This window comes from Crinia signifera, chromosome 3, assembly GCF_055691185.1.
Source record: "Crinia signifera chromosome 3, ASM5569118v1, whole genome shotgun sequence".
NCBI classification, from domain to species: domain Eukaryota; kingdom Metazoa; phylum Chordata; class Amphibia; order Anura; family Myobatrachidae; genus Crinia; species Crinia signifera.
In genome coordinates, this window is record NC_139219.1 from 339,718,303 (window position 1) to 339,741,768 (window position 23,466).

Sequence of the window (23,466 nt, forward strand, 5' to 3'; positions counted from 1 at the left end):
ACCTGCTGGATGCTGTGTAAAAAAAATAAAATAAAAAAATATTATTTTTAAAATTAAATATATTACAGCACATGAATAAAAATAGCATGCCCCTCCTCAGAATAAAATTCCTGATTTTTTGACACCAAATGTAAAAAACAAAACACTTTATTTTAAAAGTTCACATTCCACTTCACCATAAAAAGATAGCGATTGCTACTCGGTGAATCATGGTGAAAAAAACCTAGAAATGTATTCGCCATGTGGTCATTGAATAGGGTGATTCACTGTTTTTGACAGAAATTCGCCAAACAGCACAAATTCGCCATAAAAACATGGCGAATCAGCCTCATTGAATACCGCCCAATGTCTGTAGGGTTAGATAGAGGGCTGTAAATGGGTGCGGTCAAATGTATTAATAACTGTTAATAGACTAGACTTGTACTGGCACCCGCACTTATTATTGGTACCGTATATGCAGGACCAGCAGTCTAGATATGACAAGGACTAGCTGGATCATGTAATCCCCCCCCCCCCCCGACCACCAGGGGTCAGTATGAAATCACAAGAGTTCCAATAAGCAAAGTCACCTCATTCACTCTGTAATAGTATTACCTGTGATGTGCTTAGGCTAAATGCCAGGTATACAGTGGATACTGTATACACAACATGTATAAATTGTAACTCAAGTGATACATTCAGTTCAAATTACATAGGAAAATAAACTGTGGCACAAACTATTACATACCTGAGAAATGTACCCAGACAATTAAAATTGTGTGAAAAATATATATTCACTGACATAACAGAGTGGTATATGATTTAAGGTGTCACTCTCCATCTTGGTTGTACCTCCTCTCCTTACAATCGGAGATATAAAATATGTGCCACTTCCTGTGATAAAAACGTCAACTGAATTTTATATAGATTAAATCCTCACATATATCTATATCATCAGAGTACCAATAAGTGCTTATATGGGTCCTGTAAGGATTACCAGATATCAAGTCAAACCAATACAGGCAATGACATAGATACCGGAGACAGATTACTTTTCTTACAATATATCCTGGGAACCAATACCCCAAGTCTAGAATCAGCACCACATGTACCAGCCCCTTCTACCTACATTTTAAGTATATTTAGCACCTACTCTTTCAATTTCTTATGCACTTGTCATGTATTTGTATGTTGGATGTTCAATAATTTTAACCTCTTTTTGATTTCGCTACTACAGTGGGTAATTCCTGAATCCATTTATTATTAAAGATTAATAGGATTCCCCACTTTTCGAATAGTAAATTGGAGTAAACTCCTAAGATAATTAAAAAAAAATTCTATCTTTTCTGGTGTGCATCCGCTGCAACTACTCCTTTCTTTTCCTACATAAACCTAGTTGATAGGATAGCACCCCCGCTAAATCAACAAAACATAGCGGAAACAACCCCACCAGTTTTGGGTTTATTTCACTTGTGTGCAGATTTCACTCCATTTCTCTTCCCCTAAATCTGTGCGACACCAGGCCTTGTGCCTGCCTGTGCCAGGATGTGCTGTGCGACACCAGTCCTTGTGCCTGCCTGTGCCAGGATGTGCTGTGCGACACCAGGCCTTGTGCCTGCCTGTGCCAGGATGTGCTGTGCAACACCAGGCCTTGTGCCTGCCTGTGCCAGGATGTGCTGTGCGACACCAGTCCTTGTGCCTGCCTGTGCCAGGATGTGCTGTGCGACACCAGGCCTTGTGCCTGCCTGTGCCAGGATGTGCTGTGCAACACCAGGCCTTGTGCCTGCCTGTGCTGTGCGACACCAGGCCTTGTGCCTGCCTGTGCTGTGCGACACCAGGCCTTGTGCCTACCTGTGCCAGGATGTTCTGTGCGATACCAGGCCTTGTGCCTGCCTGTGCCAGGATGTGCTGTGCGACACCAGGCCTTGTGCCTGCCTGTGCCAGGATGTGCTGTGCGACACCAGGCCTTGTGCCTGCCTGTGCCAGGAAGTGCTGTGCGACACCAGGCCTTGTGCCTGCCTGTGCCAGGATGTTCTGTGCGACACCAGGCCTTGTGCCTGCCTGTGCCAGGATGTGCTGTGCGACACCAGGCCTTGTGCCTGCCTGTGCCAGGATGTGCTGTGCGACACCAGGCCTTGTGCCTGCCTGTGCCAGGAAGTGCTGTGCGACACCAGGCCTTGTGCCTGCCTGTGCCAGGAAGAGCTGTGCGACACCAGGCCTTGTGCCTGCCTGTGCCAGGATGTGCTGTGCGACACCAGGCCTTGTGCCTGCCTGTGCCAGGATGTGCTGTGCGACACCAGGCCTTGTGCCTGCCTGTGCCAGGAAGTGCTGTGCGACACCAGGCCTTGTGCCTGCCTGTGCCAGGATGTGCTGTGCGACACCAGGCCTTGTGCCTGCCTGTGCCAGGATGTGCTGTGCGACACCAGGCCTTGTGCCTGCCTGTGCCAGGATGTGCTGTGCGACACCAGGCCTTGTGCCTGCCTGTGCCAGGAAGTGCTGTGCGACACCAGGCCTTGTGCCTGCCTGTGCCAGGATGTGCTGTGCGACACCAGGCCTTGTGCCTGCCTGTGCCAGGATGTGCTGTGCGACACCAGGCCTTGTGCCTGCCTGTGCCAGGATGTGCTGTGCGACACCAGGCCTTGTGCCTGCCTGTGCCAGGATGTGCTGTGTGACCCCAGGCCTTGTGCCTGCCTGTGCCAGGATGTGCTGTGTGACCCCAGGCCTTGTGCCTGCCTGTGCCAGGATGTGCTGTGTGACACCAGGCCTTGTGCCTGCCTGTGCCAGGATGTGCTGTGTGACACCAGGCCTTGTGCCTGCCTGTGCCAGGATGTGCTGTGCGACACCAGGCCTTGTGCCTGCCTGTGCCAGGATGTGCTGTGCGACCCCAGGCCTTGTGCCTGCCTGTGCCAGGATGTGCTGTGTGACCCCAGGCCTTGTGCCTGCCTGTGCCAGGATGTGCTGTGTGACACCAGGCCTTGTGCCTGCCTGTGCCAGGATGTGCTGTGCGACACCAGGCCTTGTGCCTGCCTGTGCCAGGATGTGCTGTGCGACACCAGGCCTTGTGCCTGCCTGTGCCAGGATGTGCTGTGTGACACCAGGCCTTGTGCCTGCCTGTGCCAGGATGTGCTGTGCGACACCAGGCCTTGTGCCTGCCTGTGCCAGGATGTGCTGTGCGACACCAGGCCTTGTGCCTGCCTGTGCCAGGATGTGCTGTGTGGTACCAGGCCTTGTGCCTGCCTGTGCCAGGATGTGCTGTGCGACACCAGGCCTTGTGCCTGCCTGTGCCAGGAAGTGCAGTGCGACACCAGGCCTTGTGCCTGCCTGTGCCAGGATGTGCTGTGTGGTACCAGGCCTTGTGCCTGCCTGTGCCAGGATGTGCTGTGCGACACCAGGCCTTGTGCCTGCCTGTGCCAGGAAGTGCTGTGCGACACCAGGCCTTGTGCCTGCCTGTGCCAGGATGTGCTGTGCGACACCAGGCCTTGTGCCTGCCTGTGCCAGGATGTGCTGTGTGACCCCAGGCCTTGTGTCTGCCTGTGCCAGGATGTGCTGTGCGACACCAGGCCTTGTGCCTGCCTGTGCCAGGATGTGCTGTGTGGTACCAGGCCTTGTGCCTACCTGTGCCAGGATGTGCTGTGCGACACCAGGCCTTGTGCCTGCCTGTGCCAGGATGTGCTGTGTGACCCCAGGCCTTGTGTCTGCCTGTGCCAGGATGTGCTGTGCGACACCAGGCCTTGTGCCTGCCTGTGCCAGGATGTGCTGTGTGACCCCAGGCCTTGTGTCTGCCTGTGCCAGGATGTGCTGTGCGACACCAGGCCTTGTGCCTGCCTGTGCCAGGATGTGCTGTGTGACACCAGGCCTTGTGCCAGGATGTGCTGTGTGGTACCAGGCCTTGTGCCTACCTGTGCCAGGATGTGCTGTGCGACACCAGGCCTTGTGCCTGCCTGTGCCAGGATGTGCTGTGTGACCCCAGGCCTTGTGTCTGCCTGTGCCAGGATGTGCTGTGCGACACCAGGCCTTGTGCCTGCCTGTGCCAGGATGTGCTGTGTGGTACCAGGCCTTGTGTCTGCCTGTGCCAGGACGTGCTGTGCGACACCAGGCCTTGTGCCTGCCTGTGCCAGGATGTGCTGTGCGACACCAGGCCTTGTGCCTGCCTGTGCCAGGATGTGCTGTGCGACACCAGGCCTTGTGCCTGCCTGTGCCAGGATGTGCTGTGCGACACCAGGCCTTGTGCCTGCCTGTGCCAGGATGTGCTGTGCGGTACCAGGCCTTGTGCCCGCCTGTGCCAGGATGTGCTGTGCGACACCAGGCCTTGTGCCTGCCTGTGCCAGGATGTGCTGTGCGACACCAGGCCTTGTGTCTGCCTGTGCCAGGATGTGCTGTGCGACACCAGGCCTTGTGCCTGCCTGTGCCAGGATGTGCTGTGCGACACCAGGCCTTGTGCCTGCCTGTGCCAGGATGTGCTGTGCGACACCAGGCCTTGTGCCTGCCTGTGCCAGGATGTGCTGTGTGGTACCAGGCCTTGTGCCTGCTTGTGCCAGGATGTGCTGTGTGGTACCAGGCCTTGTGCCCGCATGTCAGTGATGTGCCCTCACTTATAGTGGCTGCTAGTGTGAAATTGGCACTTACTAGTCATCACCCCACATACTGCGGGATCAGACCTCCGTCGCCCAAGTTGCAGCATTATTCTGTAACAGTCCTGGAAGGGGTGCCAGACGGCTCCCCGACAGTTGGGATTCCGACTGCTCCCTCGTGGGGGTCCACGACCCCCATAGAGGGAGAATAAAATAGGTGGCGAGCGCAGCAAGCCCGCAAGGGGCTTCATTGCGCTCCACACGCTGTGCAGTCGGGATTCCGACGTCTGACTAATGACTGTCGGGCTAATATACCACACCCCCCGGAAGTGATGGCACTATGAGATGTAGTGTGAGTGGCACCGGAATGCTCCTGCTTGTGGAGGGTTACCCCGCGCCTTGCCCCACCTACCGCTATGTAATAAAAGCACGGACACAAGCGTGGTATGGGTGAGCGCTGCATTTTATTACACCTCCATGACACTCCCCCTGCAGGTTATATGGTGAGAACACAGTGCTGTACAGGATACATTATACTCATCTCACCGATACCGTCGCTGGTGACAGCTGAGAAATTTGGCAAAACCATTACAATATTACCAGCGGACATACTATTAGTCCCATAGTCCCCAAGTGCTGATTAGCAATGTGACACAATAATACAGACCCCTTATGCGAGGCTCATGGCTGGCAATATGGCCGATGTGTGGCCTGTGTCCCCAATAGGCTGGACTCCCCCACAGCCACGGGGGTTAGAGCCACTGATCCGCACGCACGTGATCCACAGCATTATCCGGGGGGGCCGTGCAGGACGTTGCAGGAGACAAGCCGGAAGGTCCTTAAAGATAAAAATGAAGGTTTGTCCAATACTGGAAAAGATTAAAATGACTCCGATGAGCCGTCCCCGATACAGGCCGCAGATATCGCTGATGTCTCATTACTATGTACACTGAGAAATCGCTGTCCCACGCCTGCCGGGGCCACATTCAAATTTCATCTATACAATAAGCAATATTGTTCTTTTACCGTTTACACTACAGGTTCTCCGTGCCCTGCGGCTACCGGAGCCCAGATACCGGTGAGGGGGGGGGGGGGGGGGGTGAGCGGTACAGCGAGGTGCTGCTGCAACAGTTACTAAAATAATGACATTGGTGCACAGAGCCTGCACCGGCAGCCGCTGGGGGACGCTTTACACAGTACCATTGTCTGGGGACCGCAACCTCGCTCTCCATGGCAGTCCTTCGCTAGAAGACAACAGGTGGCAACGAGTCTGCGATGGATTCTCCGCCGGACGGATGAAGATATAAAAGCTGGAGAACCTTTGCCGCGATGAGGCCTACACAAAATCCAATGCGGAAAGGCAAGGAGGCGCTTCCACAGTGGGGCAGGCATGAAGGAGGACACAGGCTACTCTTTGGTAGAGATGTACAGAATAAACTCAGTTCTACGCTGCGTCTCCTCAGCTCATTGGTGGCCGAGAAAAGCCACCTCCTGATCCTCCTGGTCCAATGGAAGATGATGACCGGTGGCGAGTGACAAGGTTACATTGATTGGTAATATAGGGAAGGTGCTATTGGCTGCTAGGACCACCTCTCGCCTTCTACCAAAGAGCAGGACGTCTTCAGAAGGGACAGGAAGGGGACCCTGCCCAAAACGGCTTCTATACAGATCATCACAAAGGAACAGGACTCTGCGGGAAACAAAACCAACATCAAACTCATTACCAGTAGCAGGAGATACATCGTACGGCGCTGTAATGGGAGCAGAAGAGACCAACGGTATTATTATGGGATATTTATATGGCGCCACAAGGGTTCTGCAGCGTCTGACAGTACATAGATGAGGGGAATACTACGGTGTATATGTATGTGTATATATTATTATGGGTTATTTATATGGGGCCACAAGGGTTCTGCAGCGCCTGACAATACATAGATGAGGGGAATACTACGGTGTATATGTATGTGTATATATTATTATGGGTTATTTATATGGGGCCACAAGGGTTCTGCAGCACCTCACAATACATAGATGAGGGGAATACTACGGTGTATATGTATGTGTGTATATTATTATGGGTTATTTATATGGGGCCACAAGGGTTCTGCAGCACCTGACAGTACATAGATGAGGGAATACTACGGTGTAAATGTATGTGTATATATTATTATGGGATATTTATATGGGGCCACAAGGGTTCTGCAGCGCCTGACAATACATAGATGAGGGGAATACTACGGTGTATATGTATGTGTATATATTATTATGGGTTATTTATATGGGGCCACAAGGGTTCTGCAGCACCTCACAATACATAGATGAGGGGAATACTACGGTGTATATGTATGTGTGTATATTATTATGGGTTATTTATATGGGGCCACAAGGGTTCTGCAGCACCTGACAGTACATAGATGAAGGGAATACTACGGTGTATATGTATGTGTATATATTATTATGGGTTATTTATATGGGGCCACAAGGGTTCTGCAGCACCTGACAATACATAGATGAGGGGAATACTACGGTGTATATGTATGTGTATGTATTATTATGGGTTATTTATATGGTGCCACAAGGGTTCTGCAGCACCTGACAGTACATAGATGAGGGGATACTACGGTGTATATGTATGTGTATATATTATTATGGGTTATTTATATGGTGCCACAAGGGTTCTGCAGCACCTGACAGTACATAGATGAGGGGAATACTACAGTGCATATGTATGTGTATATATTATTATGGGTTATTTATATGGGGCCACAAGGGTTCTGCAGCACCTGACAATACATAGATGAGGGGAATACTACGGTGTATATGTATGTGTATATATTATTATGGGTTATTTATATGGTGCCACAAGGGTTCTGCAGCACCTGACAGTACATAGATGAGGGAATACTACGGTGTAAATGTATGTGTATATATTATTATGGGATATTTATATGGGGCCACAAGGGTTCTGCAGCGCCTGACAATACATAGATGAGGGGAATACTACGGTGTATATGTATGTGTATATATTATTATGGGTTATTTATATGGGGCCACAAGGGTTCTGCAGCACCTCACAATACATAGATGAGGGGAATACTACGGTGTATATGTATGTGTGTATATTATTATGGGTTATTTATATGGGGCCACAAGGGTTCTGCAGCACCTGACAGTACATAGATGAAGGGAATACTACGGTGTATATGTATGTGTATATATTATTATGGGTTATTTATATGGGGCCACAAGGGTTCTGCAGCACCTGACAGTACATAGATGAGGGGAATACTACGGTGTATATGTATGTGTATGTATTATTATGGGTTATTTATATGGTGCCACAAGGGTTCTGAAGCACCTGACAGTACATAGATGAGGGGATACTACGGTGTATATGTATGTGTATATATTATTATGGGTTATTTATATGGTGCCACAAGGGTTCTGCAGCACCTGACAGTACATAGATGAGGGGAATACTACAGTGCATATGTATGTGTATATATTATTATGGGTTATTTATATGGGGCCACAAGGGTTCTGCAGCACCTGACAATACATAGATGAGGGGAATACTACGGTGTATATGTATGTGTGTATATATTATTATGGGGTATTTATATGGGGCCACAAGGGTTCTGCAGCACCTGACAGTACATAGATGAGGGGAATACTACGGTGTATATGTATGTGTATATATTATTATGGGTTATTTATATGGGGCCACAAGGGTTCTGCAGCACCTGACAGTACATAGATGAGGTGATACTACGGTGTATATGTATGTGTGTATATTATTATGGGTTATTTATATGGCGCCACAAGGGTTCTGCAGCATATGACAATACATAGATGAGGGGAATACTACGGTGTATATGTGTGTATATATTATTATGGGTTATTTATATGGGGCCACAAGGGTTCTGCAGCACCTGACAATACATTGATGAGGGGAATACTACGGTGTATATGTATGTGTGTATATATTATTATGGGTTATTTATATGGGGCCACAAGGGTTCTGCAGCGCCTGACAATACATAGATGAGGGGATACTACGGTGTATATGTATGTGTATATATTATTATGGGTTATTTATATGGGGCCACAAGGGTTCTGCAGCACCTGACAATACATAGATGAGGGGAATACTACGGTGTATATGTATGTGTGTGTATATATTATTATGGGTTATTTATATGGGGCCACAAGGGTTCTGCAGCGCCTGACAGTACATAGATGAGGGAATACTACGGTGTATATGTATGTGTATATATTATTATGGGATATTTATATGGGGCCACAAGGGTTCTGTAGCACCTGACAATACATAGATGAGGGGAATACTACGGTGTATATGTATGTGTATATATTATTATGGGATATTTATATGGGGCCACAAGGGTTCTGCAGCACCTGACAGTACATAGATGAGGGGAATACTACGGTGTATATGTATGTGTGTATATTATTATGGGTTATTTATATGGTGCCACAAGGGTTCTGCAGCACCTGACAGTACATAGATGAGGGAATACTACGGTGTATATGTATGTGTGTATATTATTATGGGTTATTTATATGGTGCCACAAGGGTTCTGCAGCACCTGACAGTACATAGATGAGGGGAATACTACGGTGTATATGTATGTGTGTATATTATTATGGGTTATTTATATGGTGCCACAAGGGTTCTGCAGCACCTGACAGTACATAGATGAGGGGAATACTACGGTGTATATGTGTGTATATATTATTATGGGATATTTATATGGCGCCACAAGGGTTCTGCAGCGCCTGACAGTACATAGATGAGGGGATACTACGGTGTATATGTATGTGTATATATTATTATGGGTTATTTATATGGTGCCACAAGGGTTCTGCAGCACCTGACAGTACATAGATGAGGGGAATACTACGGTGTATATGTATGTGTATATATTATTATGGGTTATTTATATGGTGCCACAAGGGTTCTGCAGCACCTGACAGTACATAGATGAGGGGAATACTACAGTGCATATGTATGTGTATATATTATTATGGGTTATTTATATGGGGCCACAAGGGTTCTGCAGCACCTGACAATACATAGATGAGGGGAATACTACGGTGTATATGTATGTGTGTATATATTATTATGGGTTATTTATATGGGGCCACAAGGGTTCTGCAGCACCTGACAATACATTGATGAGGGGAATACTACGGTGTATATGTATGTGTGTATATATTATTATGGGTTATTTATATGGGGCCACAAGGGTTCTGCAGCGCCTGACAATACATAGATGAGGGGATACTACGGTGTATATGTATGTGTATATATTATTATGGGTTATTTATATGGGGCCACAAGGGTTCTGCAGCACCTGACAATACATAGATGAGGGGAATACTACGGTGTATATGTATGTGTGTGTATATATTATTATGGGTTATTTATATGGGGCCACAAGGGTTCTGCAGCGCCTGACAGTACATAGATGAGGGAATACTACGGTGTATATGTATGTGTATATATTATTATGGGATATTTATATGGGGCCACAAGGGTTCTGTAGCACCTGACAATACATAGATGAGGGGAATACTACGGTGTATATGTATGTGTGTATATTATTATGGGTTATTTATATGGTGCCACAAGGGTTCTGCAGCGCCTGACAATACATAGATGAGGGAATACTACGGTGTATATGTAGGTGTATATATTATTATGGGTTATTTATATGGTGCCACAAGGGTTCTGCAGCGCCTGACAGTACATAGATGAGGGAATACTACGGTGTATATGCATGTGTATATATTATTATGGGTTATTTATATGGTACCACAAGGGTTCTGCAGCACCTGACAATACATAGATGAGGGAATACTACGGTGTATATGTATGTGTGTGTATATTATTATGGGATATTTATATGGTGCCACCAGGGTTCTGCAGCACCTGACAGTACATAGATGAGGGGAATACTACGGTGTATATGTATGTGTATATATTATTATGGGATATTTATATGGCGCCACAAGGGTTCTGCAGCACCTGACAATACATAGATGAGGGGAATACTACGGTGTATATGTATGTGTGTATATATTATTATGGGTTATTTATATGGCGCCACAAGGGTTCTGCAGCACCTGACAGTACATAGATGAGGGGAATACTACGGTGTATATGTGTGTATATATTATTATGGGATATTTATATGGCGCCACAAGGGTTCTGCAGCGCCTGACAGTACATAGATGAGGGTAATACTACGGTGTATATGTATGTGTGTATATTATTATGGGATATTTATATGGCGCCACAAGGGTTCTGCAGCACCTGACAGTACATAGATGAGGGGAATACTACGGTGTATATGTATGTGTGTATATTATTATGGGTTATTTATATGGGGCCACAAGGGTTCTGCAGCGTCTGACAATACATAGATGAGGGGAATACTACGGTGTATATGTATGTGTGTATATTATTATGGGTTATTTATATGGTGCCACAAGGGTTCTGCAGCGCCTGACAATACATAGATGAGGGGAATACTACGGTGTATATGTATGTGTATATATTATTATGGGTTATTTATATGGCGCCACAAGGGTTCTGCAGCGCCTGACAGTACATAGATGAGGGGAATACTACGGTGTATATGTATGTGTATATATTATTATGTGTTATTTATATGGGGCCACAAGGGTTCTGCAGCGTCTGACAATACATAGATGAGGGGAATACTACGGTGTATATGTATGTGTGTATATTATTATGGGTTATTTATATGGTGCCACAAGGGTTCTGCAGCGCCTGACAATACATAGATGAGGGGAATACTACGGTGTATATGTATGTGTATATATTATTATGGGTTATTTATATGGCGCCACAAGGGTTCTGCAGCGCCTGACAGTACATAGATGAGGGGAATACTACGGTGTATATGTATGTGTATATATTATTATGGGTTATTTATATGGGGCCACAAGGGTTCTGCAGCACCTGACAGTACATAGATGAGGGAATACTACGGTGTATATGTATGTGTATATATTATTATGGGATATTTATATGGGGCCACAAGGGTTCCGCAGCACCTGACAGTACATAGATGAGGGGAATACTACGGTGTATGTGTGTATATATTATCATGTGTTATTTATATGGTGCCACAAGGGTTCTGCAGCACCTGACAGTACATAGATGAGGGGATACTACGGTGTATATGTATGTGTATATTATTATGGGTTATTAATATGGCGCCACAAGGGTTCTGCAGCACCTGACAGTACATAGATGAGGGGATACTACGGTGTATATGTATGTGTATATATTATTATGGGTTATTTATATGGGGCCACAAGGGTTCTGCAGCACCTGACAGTACATAGATGAGGGGAATACTACGGTGTATATGTATGTGTATATATTATTATGGGATATTTATATGGCACCACAAGGGTTCTGCAGCACCTGACAGTACATAGATGAGGGGAATACTACGGTGTATATGTATGTGTGTATATTATTATGGGGTTATTTATATGGTACCACAAGGGTTCTGCAGCACCTGACAGTACATAGATGAGGGAATACTACGGTGTATATGTATGTGTATATATTATTATGGGTTATTTATATGGCGCCACAAGGGTTCTGCAGCACCTGACAATACATAGATGAGGGAAAACTACGGTGTATATGTATGTGTATATATTATTATGGGTTATTTATATGGTGCCACAAGGGTTCTGCAGCACCTGACAATACATAGATGAGGGGAATACTATGGTGTATATGTATGTGTATATATTATTATGGGGTATTTATATGGCGCCACAAGGGTTCTGCAGCACCTGACAGTACATAGATGAGGGGAATACTACGGTGTATATGTATGTGTATATATTATTATGGGTTATTTATATGGGGCCACAAGGGTTCTGCAGCACCTGACAGTACATAGATGAGGGAATACTACGGTGTATATGTATGTGTATATATTATTATGGGATATTTATATGGGGCCACAAGGGTTCTGCAGCACCTGACAGTACATAGATGAGGGGAATACTACGGTGTATATGTATGTGTATATATTATTATGGGTTATTTATATGGGGCCACAAGGGTTCTGCAGCACCTGACAGTACATAGATGAGGGAATACTACGGTGTATATGTATGTGTATATATTATTATGGGATATTTATATGGTGCCACAAGGGTTCTGCAGCGCCTGACAGTACATAGATGAGGGAATACTACGGTGTATATGTATGTGTGTATATATTATTATGGGTTATTTATATGGGACCACAAGGGTTCTGCAGCACCTGACAATACATAGATGAGGGGAATACTACGGTGTATATGTATGTATATATTATTATGGGTTATTTATATGGGGCCACAAGGGTTCTGCAGCACCTGACAGTACATAGATGAGGGAATACTACGGTGTATATGTATGTGTGTATATATTATTATGGGTTATTTATATGGGGCCACAAGGGTTCCGCAGCACCTGACAGTACATAGATGAGGGAATACTACGGTGTATATGTATGTGTATATATTACTATGGGATATTTATATGGGGCCACAAGGGTTCCGCAGCACCTGACAGTACATAGATGAGGGGAATACTATGGTGTATATGTATGTGTATATATTATTATGGGATATTTATATGGCGCCACAAGGGTTCCGCAGCACCTGACAGTACATAGATGAGGGGAATACTACGGTGTATGTGTGTATATATTATCATGTGTTATTTATATGGTGCCACAAGGGTTCCGCAGCACCTGACAGTACATAGATGAGGGGAATACTACGGTGTATATGTATGTGTGTATATATTATTATGTGTTATTTATATGGTGCCACAAGGGTTCTGCAGCACCTGACAGTACATAGATGAGGGGAATACTACGGTGTATATGTATGTGTGTATATTATTATGGGGTTATTTATATGGTACCACAAGGGTTCTGCAGCACCTGACAGTACATAGATGAGGGAATACTACGGTGTATATGTAGGTGTATATATTATTATGGGTTATTTATATGGGGCCACAAGGGTTCTGCAGCTCCTGACAATACATAGATGAGGGGATACTACGGTGTATATGTATATATATTATTATGGGATATTTATATGGCGCCACAAGGGTTCCGCAGCACCTGACAGTACATAGATGAGGGAATACTACGGTGTATATGTATGTGTATATATTATTATGGGTTATTTATATGGTGCCACAAGGGTTCTGCAGCACCTGACAATACATAGATGAGGGGAATACTATGGTGTATATGTATGTGTATATATTATTATGGGGTATTTATATGGTACCACAAGGGTTCTGCAGCACCTGACAGTACATAGATGAGGGGAATACTACGGTGTATATGTATGTGTATATATTATTATGGGATATTTATATGGGGCCACAAGGGTTCTGCAGCACCTGACAATACATAGATGAGGGGAATACTACGCTGTATATGTATGTGTATATTATTATGGGGTATTTATATGGTGCCACAAGGGTTCTGCAGCACCTGACAGTACATAGATGAGGGAATACTACGGTGTATATGTATGTGTATATATTATTATGGGTTATTTATATGGGGCCTCAAGGGTTCTGCAGCACCTGACAGTACATAGATGAGGGGAATACTACGGTGTATATGTATGTGTATATAATATTATGGTATATTTATATGGCGCCACAAGGGTTCTGCAGCACCTGACAAAACATAGATGAGGGGAATACTACGGTGTATATGTATGTGTATATATTATTATGGGATATTTATATGGGGCCACAAGGGTTCTGCAGCACCTGACAGTACATAGATGAGGGAATACTACGGTGTATATGTATGTGTATATATTATTATGGGTTATTTATATGGGGCCACAAGGGTTCTGCAGCACCTGACAATACATAGATGAGGTGATACTACGGTGTATATGTATGTGTATATATTATTATGGGTTATTTATATGGGGCCACAAGGGTTCTGCAGCACCTGACAGTACATAGATGAGGGAATACTACGGTGTATATGTATGTGTATATATTATTATGGGTTATTTATATGGTACCACAAGGGTTCTGCAGCGCCTGACAATACATAGATGAGGGGAATACTATGGTGTATATGTATGTGTGTATATATTATTATGGGTTATTTATATGGGGCCACAAGGGTTCTGCAGCACCTGACAATACATAGATGAGGGGAATACTACGGTGTATATGTGTGTGTATATATTATTATGGGTTATTTATATGGTGCCACAAGGGTTCTGCAGCTCCTGACAATACATAGATGAGCAAAGAACAATACAAGAAAGATTGTGATTTACAGTACAAATTTAAATAAGACTGTTGCAGCAGTGGACACTGACGCAATTATAACAGTGGCAGAGATATATTCTAAGTACAGCACATGAGGAGAGGGCCCTGCTCGTTAGAGCTTACATTCTAAGGGGTAGACAAGCTGGGGTGACACAGGAGGGATAGAAGTGATAGAACATAGGGTTAGGATGAGAAACGGTTGGATTTAATGAAGAAGTGGGGTCTTGAGTGCTCGCTTTATGTTTTGTAGGGAAGTGGAAAGTCTGATAGGGAGGGGTAGAGAATTCCAGAGATACAGAGCACAAAGGTCAAAGTCCTGAGTGGGGAATGGGAGGAAGTAACCAGTTTGCAGGAGAGACAGTGCATTTGTGGAGTGGAGAGGGCGGGTGGGAGTGTAAAGAGAGACAAAGGCCCTTATTCAGATCTGATCGCAGTACAAATTTGTTCTCAAAATGGGCAAAACCATGTGCACTGCAGGTGGGGCAGATGTAACATGTATAGAGAGAGTTAGATTTGGGTGAGTTATTTTGTTTCTGTGCAGGGTAAATACTGGGTGCATTATTTTTACACTGCAATTTAGATTTCAATTTCAACACACCCCACCCATATCTAACTCTCTCTGCACAGGTTACATCTGCCCCACCTGCAGTGCACATGGTTTTGCCCATTTTGAGAATTTGTACTGCAATCAGATGTGAATAAGGGCCAAGGTCAGATATGTAGGTGGGAGAGGAATGGGTGATGGCTTTGTAGGTGAGCTTGAATTGTATTCTGAAGGTAGAGGGGAGCCAGTGCGGGGCTTGTAAGAAAGGGGAGGGGGACATAGTACGTTTGGAGAGGAAGATGAGCCGGGCAGCAGCACTGAGGATAGATTGGAGTGGAGAGAGGCCGACAGCTGTCCAATCTGGGAGATGAGCAGTGAGTGGATGAGGCCTTGTAGCATCCTGGGTGAGATAGTTCCCGGATCAGACCCTATCTCTGAGGTGGAAACGACAGGACTGTGAGATGCTGGATGTGTGGTTTACAGGAGGGCGGGAAGATGATCAGCTCAGGCTTATGCTGGCCACACATCAGACCAACTTTCAGACCCGGGAACTATCTCTGAGGTGGAAACGACAGGACTGTGAGATGCTGGATGTGTGGTTTACAGGAGGGCGGGAAGATGATCAGCTCAGGCTTATGCTGGCCACACATCAGACCAACTTTCAGACCCGGGAACTATCTCTGAGGTGGAAACGACAGGACTGTGAGAGATGCTGGATGTGTGGTTTACAGGAGAGCGGGAAGATGATCAGCTCAGGCTTATGCTGGCCACACATCAGACCCGGGAACTATCTCTGAGGTGGAAACGACAGGACTGTGAGATACTGGATGTGTGGTTTACAGGAGAGCGGGAAGATGATCAGCTCAGGCTTATGCTGGCCACACATCAGACCCGGGAACTATCTCTGAGGTGGAAACGACAGGACTGTGAGATGCTGGATGTGTGGTTTACAGGAGGGCGGGAAGATGATCAGCTCAGGCTTATGCTGGCCACACATCAGACCAACTTTCAGACCCGGGAACTATCTCTGAGGTGGAAACGACAGGACTGTGAGATGCTGGATGTGTGGTTTACAGGAGGGCGGGAAGATGATCAGCTCAGGCTTATGCTGGCCACACATCAGACCAACTTTCAGACCCGGGAACTATCTCTGAGGTGGAAACGACAGGACTGTGAGATACTGGATGTGTGGTTTACAGGAGAGCGGGAAGATGATCAGCTCAGGCTTATGCTGGCCACACATCAGACCAACTTTCAGACCCGGGAACTATCTCTGAGGTGGAAACGACAGGACTGTGAGATACTGGATGTGTGGTTTACAGGAGAGCGGGAAGATGATCAGCTCAGGCTTATGCTGGCCACACATCAGACCCGGGAACTATCTCTGAGGTGGAAACGACAGGACTGTGAGATGCTGGATGTGTGGTTTACAGGAGGGCGGGAAGATGATCAGCTCAGGCTTATGCTGGCCACACATCAGACCAACTTTCAGACCCGGGAACTATCTCTGAGGTGGAAACGACAGGACTGTGAGATACTGGATGTGTGGTTTACAGGAGAGCGGGAAGATGATCAGCTCAGGCTTATGCTGGCCACACATCAGACCAACTTTCAGACCCGGGAACTATCTCTGAGGTGGAAACGACAGGACTGTGAGATGCTGGATGTGTGGTTTACAGGAGAGCGGGAAGATGATCAGCTCAGGCTTATGCTGGCCACACATCAGACCAACTTTCAGACCCGGGAACTATCTCTGAGGTGGAAACGACAGGACTGTGAGATACTGGATGTGTGGTTTACAGGAGAGCGGGAAGATGATCAGCTCAGGCTTATGCTGGCCACACATCAGACCAACTTTCAGACCCGGGAACTATCTCTGAGGTGGAAACGACAGGACTGTGAGATACTGGATGTGTGGTTTACAGGAGAGCGGGAAGATGATCAGCTCAGGCTTATGCTGGCCACACATCAGACCAACTTTCAGACCCGGGAACTATCTCTGAGGTGGAAACGACAGGACTGTGAGATGCTGGATGTGTGGTTTACAGGAGAGCGGGAAGATGTTCAGCTCAGGCTTATGCTGGCCACACATCAGACCAACTTTCAGACCCGGGAACTATCTCTGAGGTGGAAACGACAGGACTGTGAGATGCTGGATGTGTGGTTTACAGGAGGGCGGGAAGATGATCAGCTCAGGCTTATGCTGGCCACACATCAGACCAACTTTCAGACCCGGGAACTATCTCTGAGGTGGAAACGACAGGACTGTGAGATACTGGATGTGTGGTTTACAGGAGAGCGGGAAGATGATCAGCTCAGGCTTATGCTGGCCACACATCAGACCCGGGAACTATCTCTGAGGTGGAAACGACAGGACTGTGAGATGCTGGATGTGTGGTTTACAGGAGAGCGGGAAGATGATCAGCTCAGGCTTATGCTGGCCACACATCAGACCAACTTTCAGACCCGGGAACTATCTCTGAGGTGGAAACGACAGGACTGTGAGATACTGGATGTGTGGTTTACAGGAGAGCGGGAAGATGATCAGCTCAGGCTTATGCTGGCCACACATCAGACCAACTTTCAGACCCGGGAACTATCTCTGAGGTGGAAACGACAGGACTGTGAGATACTGGATGTGTGGTTTACAGGAGAGCGGGAAGATGATCAGCTCAGGCTTATGCTGGCCACACATCAGACCAACTTTCAGACCCGGGAACTATCTCTGAGGTGGAAACGACAGGACTGTGAGATGCTGGATGTGTGGTTTACAGGAGAGCGGGAAGATGTTCAGCTCAGGCTTATGCTGGCCACACATCAGACCAACTTTCAGACCCGGGAACTATCTCTGAGGTGGAAACGACAGGACTGTGAGATGCTGGATGTGTGGTTTACAGGAGGGCGGGAAGATGATCAGCTCAGGCTTATGCTGGCCACACATCAGACCAACTTTCAGACCCGGGAACTATCTCTGAGGTGGAAACGACAGGACTGTGAGATACTGGATGTGTGGTTTACAGGAGAGCGGGAAGATGATCAGCTCAGGCTTATGCTGGCCACACATCAGACCAACTTTCAGACCCGGGAACTATCTCTGAGGTGGAAACGACAGGACTGTGAGATACTGGATGTGTGGTTTACAGGAGAGCGGGAAGATGATCAGCTCAGGCTTATGCTGGCCACACATCAGACCAACTTTCAGACCCGGGAACTATCTCTGAGGTGGAAACGACAGGACTGTGAGAGATGCTGGATGTGTGGTTTACAGGAGAGCGGGAAGATGATCAGCTCAGGCTTATGCTGGCCACACATCAGACCAACTTTCAGACCCGGGAACTATCTCTGAGGTGGAAACGACAGGACTGTGAGATGCTGGATGTGTGGTTTACAGGAGGGCGGGAAGATGATCAGCTCAGGCTTATGCTGGCCACACATCAGACCAACTTTCAGACCCGGGAACTATCTCTGAGGTGGAAACGACAGGACTGTGAGAGATACTGGATGTGTGGTTTACAGGAGGGCGGGAAGATGATCAGCTCAGGCTTATGCTGGCCACACATCAGACCAACTTTCAGACCCGGGAACTATCTCTGAGGTGGAAACGACAGGACTGTGAGATACTGGATGTGTGGTTTACAGGAGGGCGGGAAGATGATCAGCTCAGGCTTATGCTGGCCACACATCAGACCAACTTTTCTAAAACCCTTCAAACCTCCAACCACCCAACTAAAACCGTTCCCCACACATCTAACCAACCAGTCCAGCCAACTCCTGAGGTCACAGAAGTGGGCGGACAGGTTCGGGCTACTTCTGGGTTTTTGTATGTAGTAGACAGCAAGTGAAAGGTGAAAGTAAATGACACTCTGCTTCACACACCAGGCATCTCCTCAATGTTACATGTAACTGTGCAAATCATTCACAACAATATTCCTCAGGGTCACGACATAAGCCCCGTACACTAGATTACCTTTATAAAGATATTGCTCATTTTTGCCCTTCTAATACCCCTTTTACACCAAAATCCCTGGTCGGACCCTGGTCTTCGTACACTGGAGTATCCAGGGTCGGACCCAGCTTCATACTCCATTCACACAGCACGTCGGACCCGGGTCTGCTCTGTTTTCACTGAACCTGGGTCAGGGTTTTCCCTATGGATGCCAGGGATTTGGCTGAGGACTACGGGAAGAGGGCGGGCAGCTAAAACCCGGTGATGTCAGCTGCCCGCCCGTCAGCCGCGGCAGCCCTAATTCGCATGGGAAATGCTGGGCGTTCCCAAGGAGTGTCCCCTCACCGCCGCCCCACGCTCCCCCATCCGCACTGGTAGGTGTGAACAGGACTGTGAACTAGCAGTTTGCCGGCTCACACCCAACGTATGCACAGGAGAAAAACATTGCTTCCCTGTGCACACAGTACACGCTGTCAGTGGTGCGTGCACATCTGAATAACCCCCTATGTGTACAGTAAATAGGCAGTTACTATATACCTGGGATACCGGCACAGTACACGCTGTCAATGGTGCGTGCACAGCTGAATAACCCCCTATGTGTATAGTAAATAGGCAGTCACTATATACCTGGGATACCGGTACAGCTGTAATGCCGACTGAATAACCCCCTATGTGTATAGTAAATAGGCAGTCACTATATACCTGGGATACCGGTACAGCTGTAATGCCGACTGAATAACCCCCTATGTGTATAGTAAATAGGCAGTCACTATATACCTGGGATACCGGTACAGCTGTAATGCAGACTTAATAACCCCCTATGTGTATAGTAAATAGGCAGACACTATATACCTGGGATACCGGTACAGCTGTAATGCAGACTGAATAACCCCCTATGTGTATAGTAAATAGGCAGTCACTATATACCTGGGATACCGGCACAGTACACGCTGTCAGTGGTGCGTGCACATCTGAATAACCCCCTATGTGTACAGTAAATAGGCAGTTACTATATACCTGGGATACCGGCACAGTACACGCTGTCAATGGTGCGTGCACAGCTGAATAACCCCCTATGTGTATAGTAAATAGGCAGTCACTATATACCTGGGATACCGGTACAGCTGTAATGCCGACTGAATAACCCCCTATGTGTATAGTAAATAGGCAGTCGCTATATACCTGGGATACCGGTACAGCTGTAATGCCGACTGAATAACCCCCTATGTGTATAGTAAATAGGCAGTTACTATATACCTGGGATACCGGCACAGTGCACGCTGTCAGTGGTGCGTGCACATCTGAATAACCCCCTATGTGTATAGTAAATAGGCAGTCACTATATACCTGGGATACCGGTACAGCTGTAATGCAGACTGAATAACCCCCTATGTGTATAGTAAATAGGCAGTCACTATATACCTGGGATACCGGCACAGTACACGCTGTCAGTGGTGTGTGCACATCTGAATAACCCCCTATGTGTATAGTAAATAGGCAGTCACTATATACCTGGGATACCGGCACAGTGCACGCTGTCAGTGGTGTGTGCACATCTGAATAACCCCCTATGTGTATAGTAAATAGGCAGTCACTATATACCTGGGATACCGGTACAGCTGTAATGCCGACTGAATAACCCCCTATGTGTATAGTAAATAGGCAGTCACTATATACCTGGGATAGCGGTACAGCTGTAATGCCGACTGAATAACCCCCTATGTGTATAGTAAATAGGCAGTCACTATATACCTGGGATACCGGTACAGCTGTAATGCAGACTGAATAACCCCCTATGTGTATAGTAAATAGGCAGTCACTATATACCTGGGATACCGGTACAGCTGTAATGCAGACTGAAAAACCCCCTATGTGTATAGTAAATAGGCAGTCACTATATACCTGGGATACCGGTACAGCTGTAATGCCGACTGAATAACCCCCTATGTGTATAGTAAATAGGCAGTCACTATATACCTGGGATACCGGCACAGTACACGCTGTCAGTGGTGCGTGCACATCTGAATAACCCCCTATGTGTATAGTAAATAGGCAGTCACTATATACCTGGGATACCGGTACAGCTGTAATGCAGACTGAATAACCCCCTATGTGTATAGTAAATAGGCAGTCACTATATACCTGGGATACCGGTACAGCTGTAATGCCGACTGAATAACCCCCTATGCGTATAGTAAATAGGCAGTCACTATATACCTGGGATACCGGTACAGCTGGAATGCCGACTGAATAACCCCCTATGTGTATAGTAAATAGGCAGTCACTATATACCTGGGATACCGGTACAGCTGTAATGCAGACTGAATCACCCCCTACAGCAGTGGTTCCCAAACTGTGTGCCGTGGCTCCCTGGGGTGCCTTGGGACACTTGCAGGGGTGCCTCGGGTTGGTGGTACAAGACCAATTAAAATTATTTATGGTCATTTATTTATGGACAAAACCAGTTCTGGTGACTTCCAATCATAAAATATGTGTACAAGCAACCCTTTACAATATAACTGAACCTAAGGATCACATATAAACACAATTCACTTAATTTGATTGACGTTTTTCAACTTTTTTTTGGGCCTAGGGGTGCCGAGAAAAAACCCTTGTACTCTAGGGTGCCGTGATTCAAAAAAGATTGGGAACCCCTGCCCTACAGTATGTGTATAGTAAATAGGCAGTCACTATATACCTGGGATAGCGGTACAGCTGTAATGCCGACTGAATAACCCCCTATGTGTATAGTAAATAGGCAGTCACTATATACCTGGGATACCGGTACAGCTGTAATGCAGACTGAATAACCCCCTATGTGTATAGTAAATAGGCAGTCACTATATACCTGGGATACCGGTACAGCTGTAATGCAGACTGAAAAACCCCCTATGTGTATAGTAAATAGGCAGTCACTATATACCTGGGATACCGGTACAGCTGTAATGCCGACTGAATAACCCCCTATGTGTATAGTAAATAGGCAGTCACTATATACCTGGGATACCGGTACAGCTGTAATGCCGACTGAATAACCCCCTATGTGTATAGTAAATAGGCAGTCACTATATACCTGGGATACCGGCACAGTACACGCTGTCAGTGGTGCGTGCACATCTGAATAACCCCCTATGTGTATAGTAAATAGGCAGTCACTATATACCTGGGATACCGGTACAGCTGTAATGCAGACTGAATAACCCCCTATGTGTATAGTAAATAGGCAGTCACTATATACCTGGGATACCGGTACAGCTGTAATGCAGACTGAATAACCCCCTATGTGTATAGTAAATAGGCAGTCACTATATACCTGGGATACCGGTACAGCTGTAATGCCGACTGAATAACCCCCTATGTGTATAGTAAATAGGCAGTCACTATATACCTGGGATAGCGGTACAGCTGTAATGCCGACTGAATAACCCCCTATGTGTATAGTAAATAGGCAGTCACTATATACCTGGGATACCGGTACAGCTGTAATGCAGACTGAATAACCCCCTATGTGTATAGTAAATAGGCAGTCACTATATACCTGGGATAGCGGTACAGCTGTAATGCCGACTGAATCACCCCCTATGTGTATAGTAAATAGGCAGTCACTATATACCTGGGATACCGGTACAGCTGTAATGCCGACTGAATAACCCCCTATGCGTATAGTAAATAGGCAGTCACTATATACCTGGGATACCGGTACAGCTGTAATGCCGACTGAATAACCCCCTATGCGTATAGTAAATAGACAGTCACTATATACCTGGGATACCGGTACAGCTGTAATGCCGACTGAATAACCCCCTATGCGTATAGTAAATAGGCAGTCACTATATACCTGGGATACCGGTACAGCTGGAATGCCGACTGAATAACCCCCTATGTGTATAGTAAATAGGCAGTCACTATATACCTGGGATACCGGTACAGCTGTAATGCAGACTGAATAACCCCCTATGTGTATAGTAAATAGGCAGTCACTATATACCTGGGATACCGGTACAGCTGTAATGCAAACTGAATCACCCCCTATGTGTAT

General features: G+C 46.5%; 1 protein-coding gene across 2 annotated transcripts in view; it reads right to left on the reverse strand.

Annotated features, from left to right (window-relative positions):
- Positions 1-4,995: 4,995 nt before the first annotated feature.
- The window catches only part of DNAJC5G (DnaJ heat shock protein family (Hsp40) member C5 gamma), a 48,036-nt gene continuing 29,565 nt past the window's right edge, over positions 4,996-23,466 (reverse strand). For both annotated transcript variants that reach the window (XM_083178970.1, XM_083178971.1), the window contains exon 6: positions 4,996-6,240. The gene's annotated coding sequence lies outside the window, so the exon portion shown is untranslated. The remainder of the gene's footprint in view (positions 6,241-23,466) is intronic.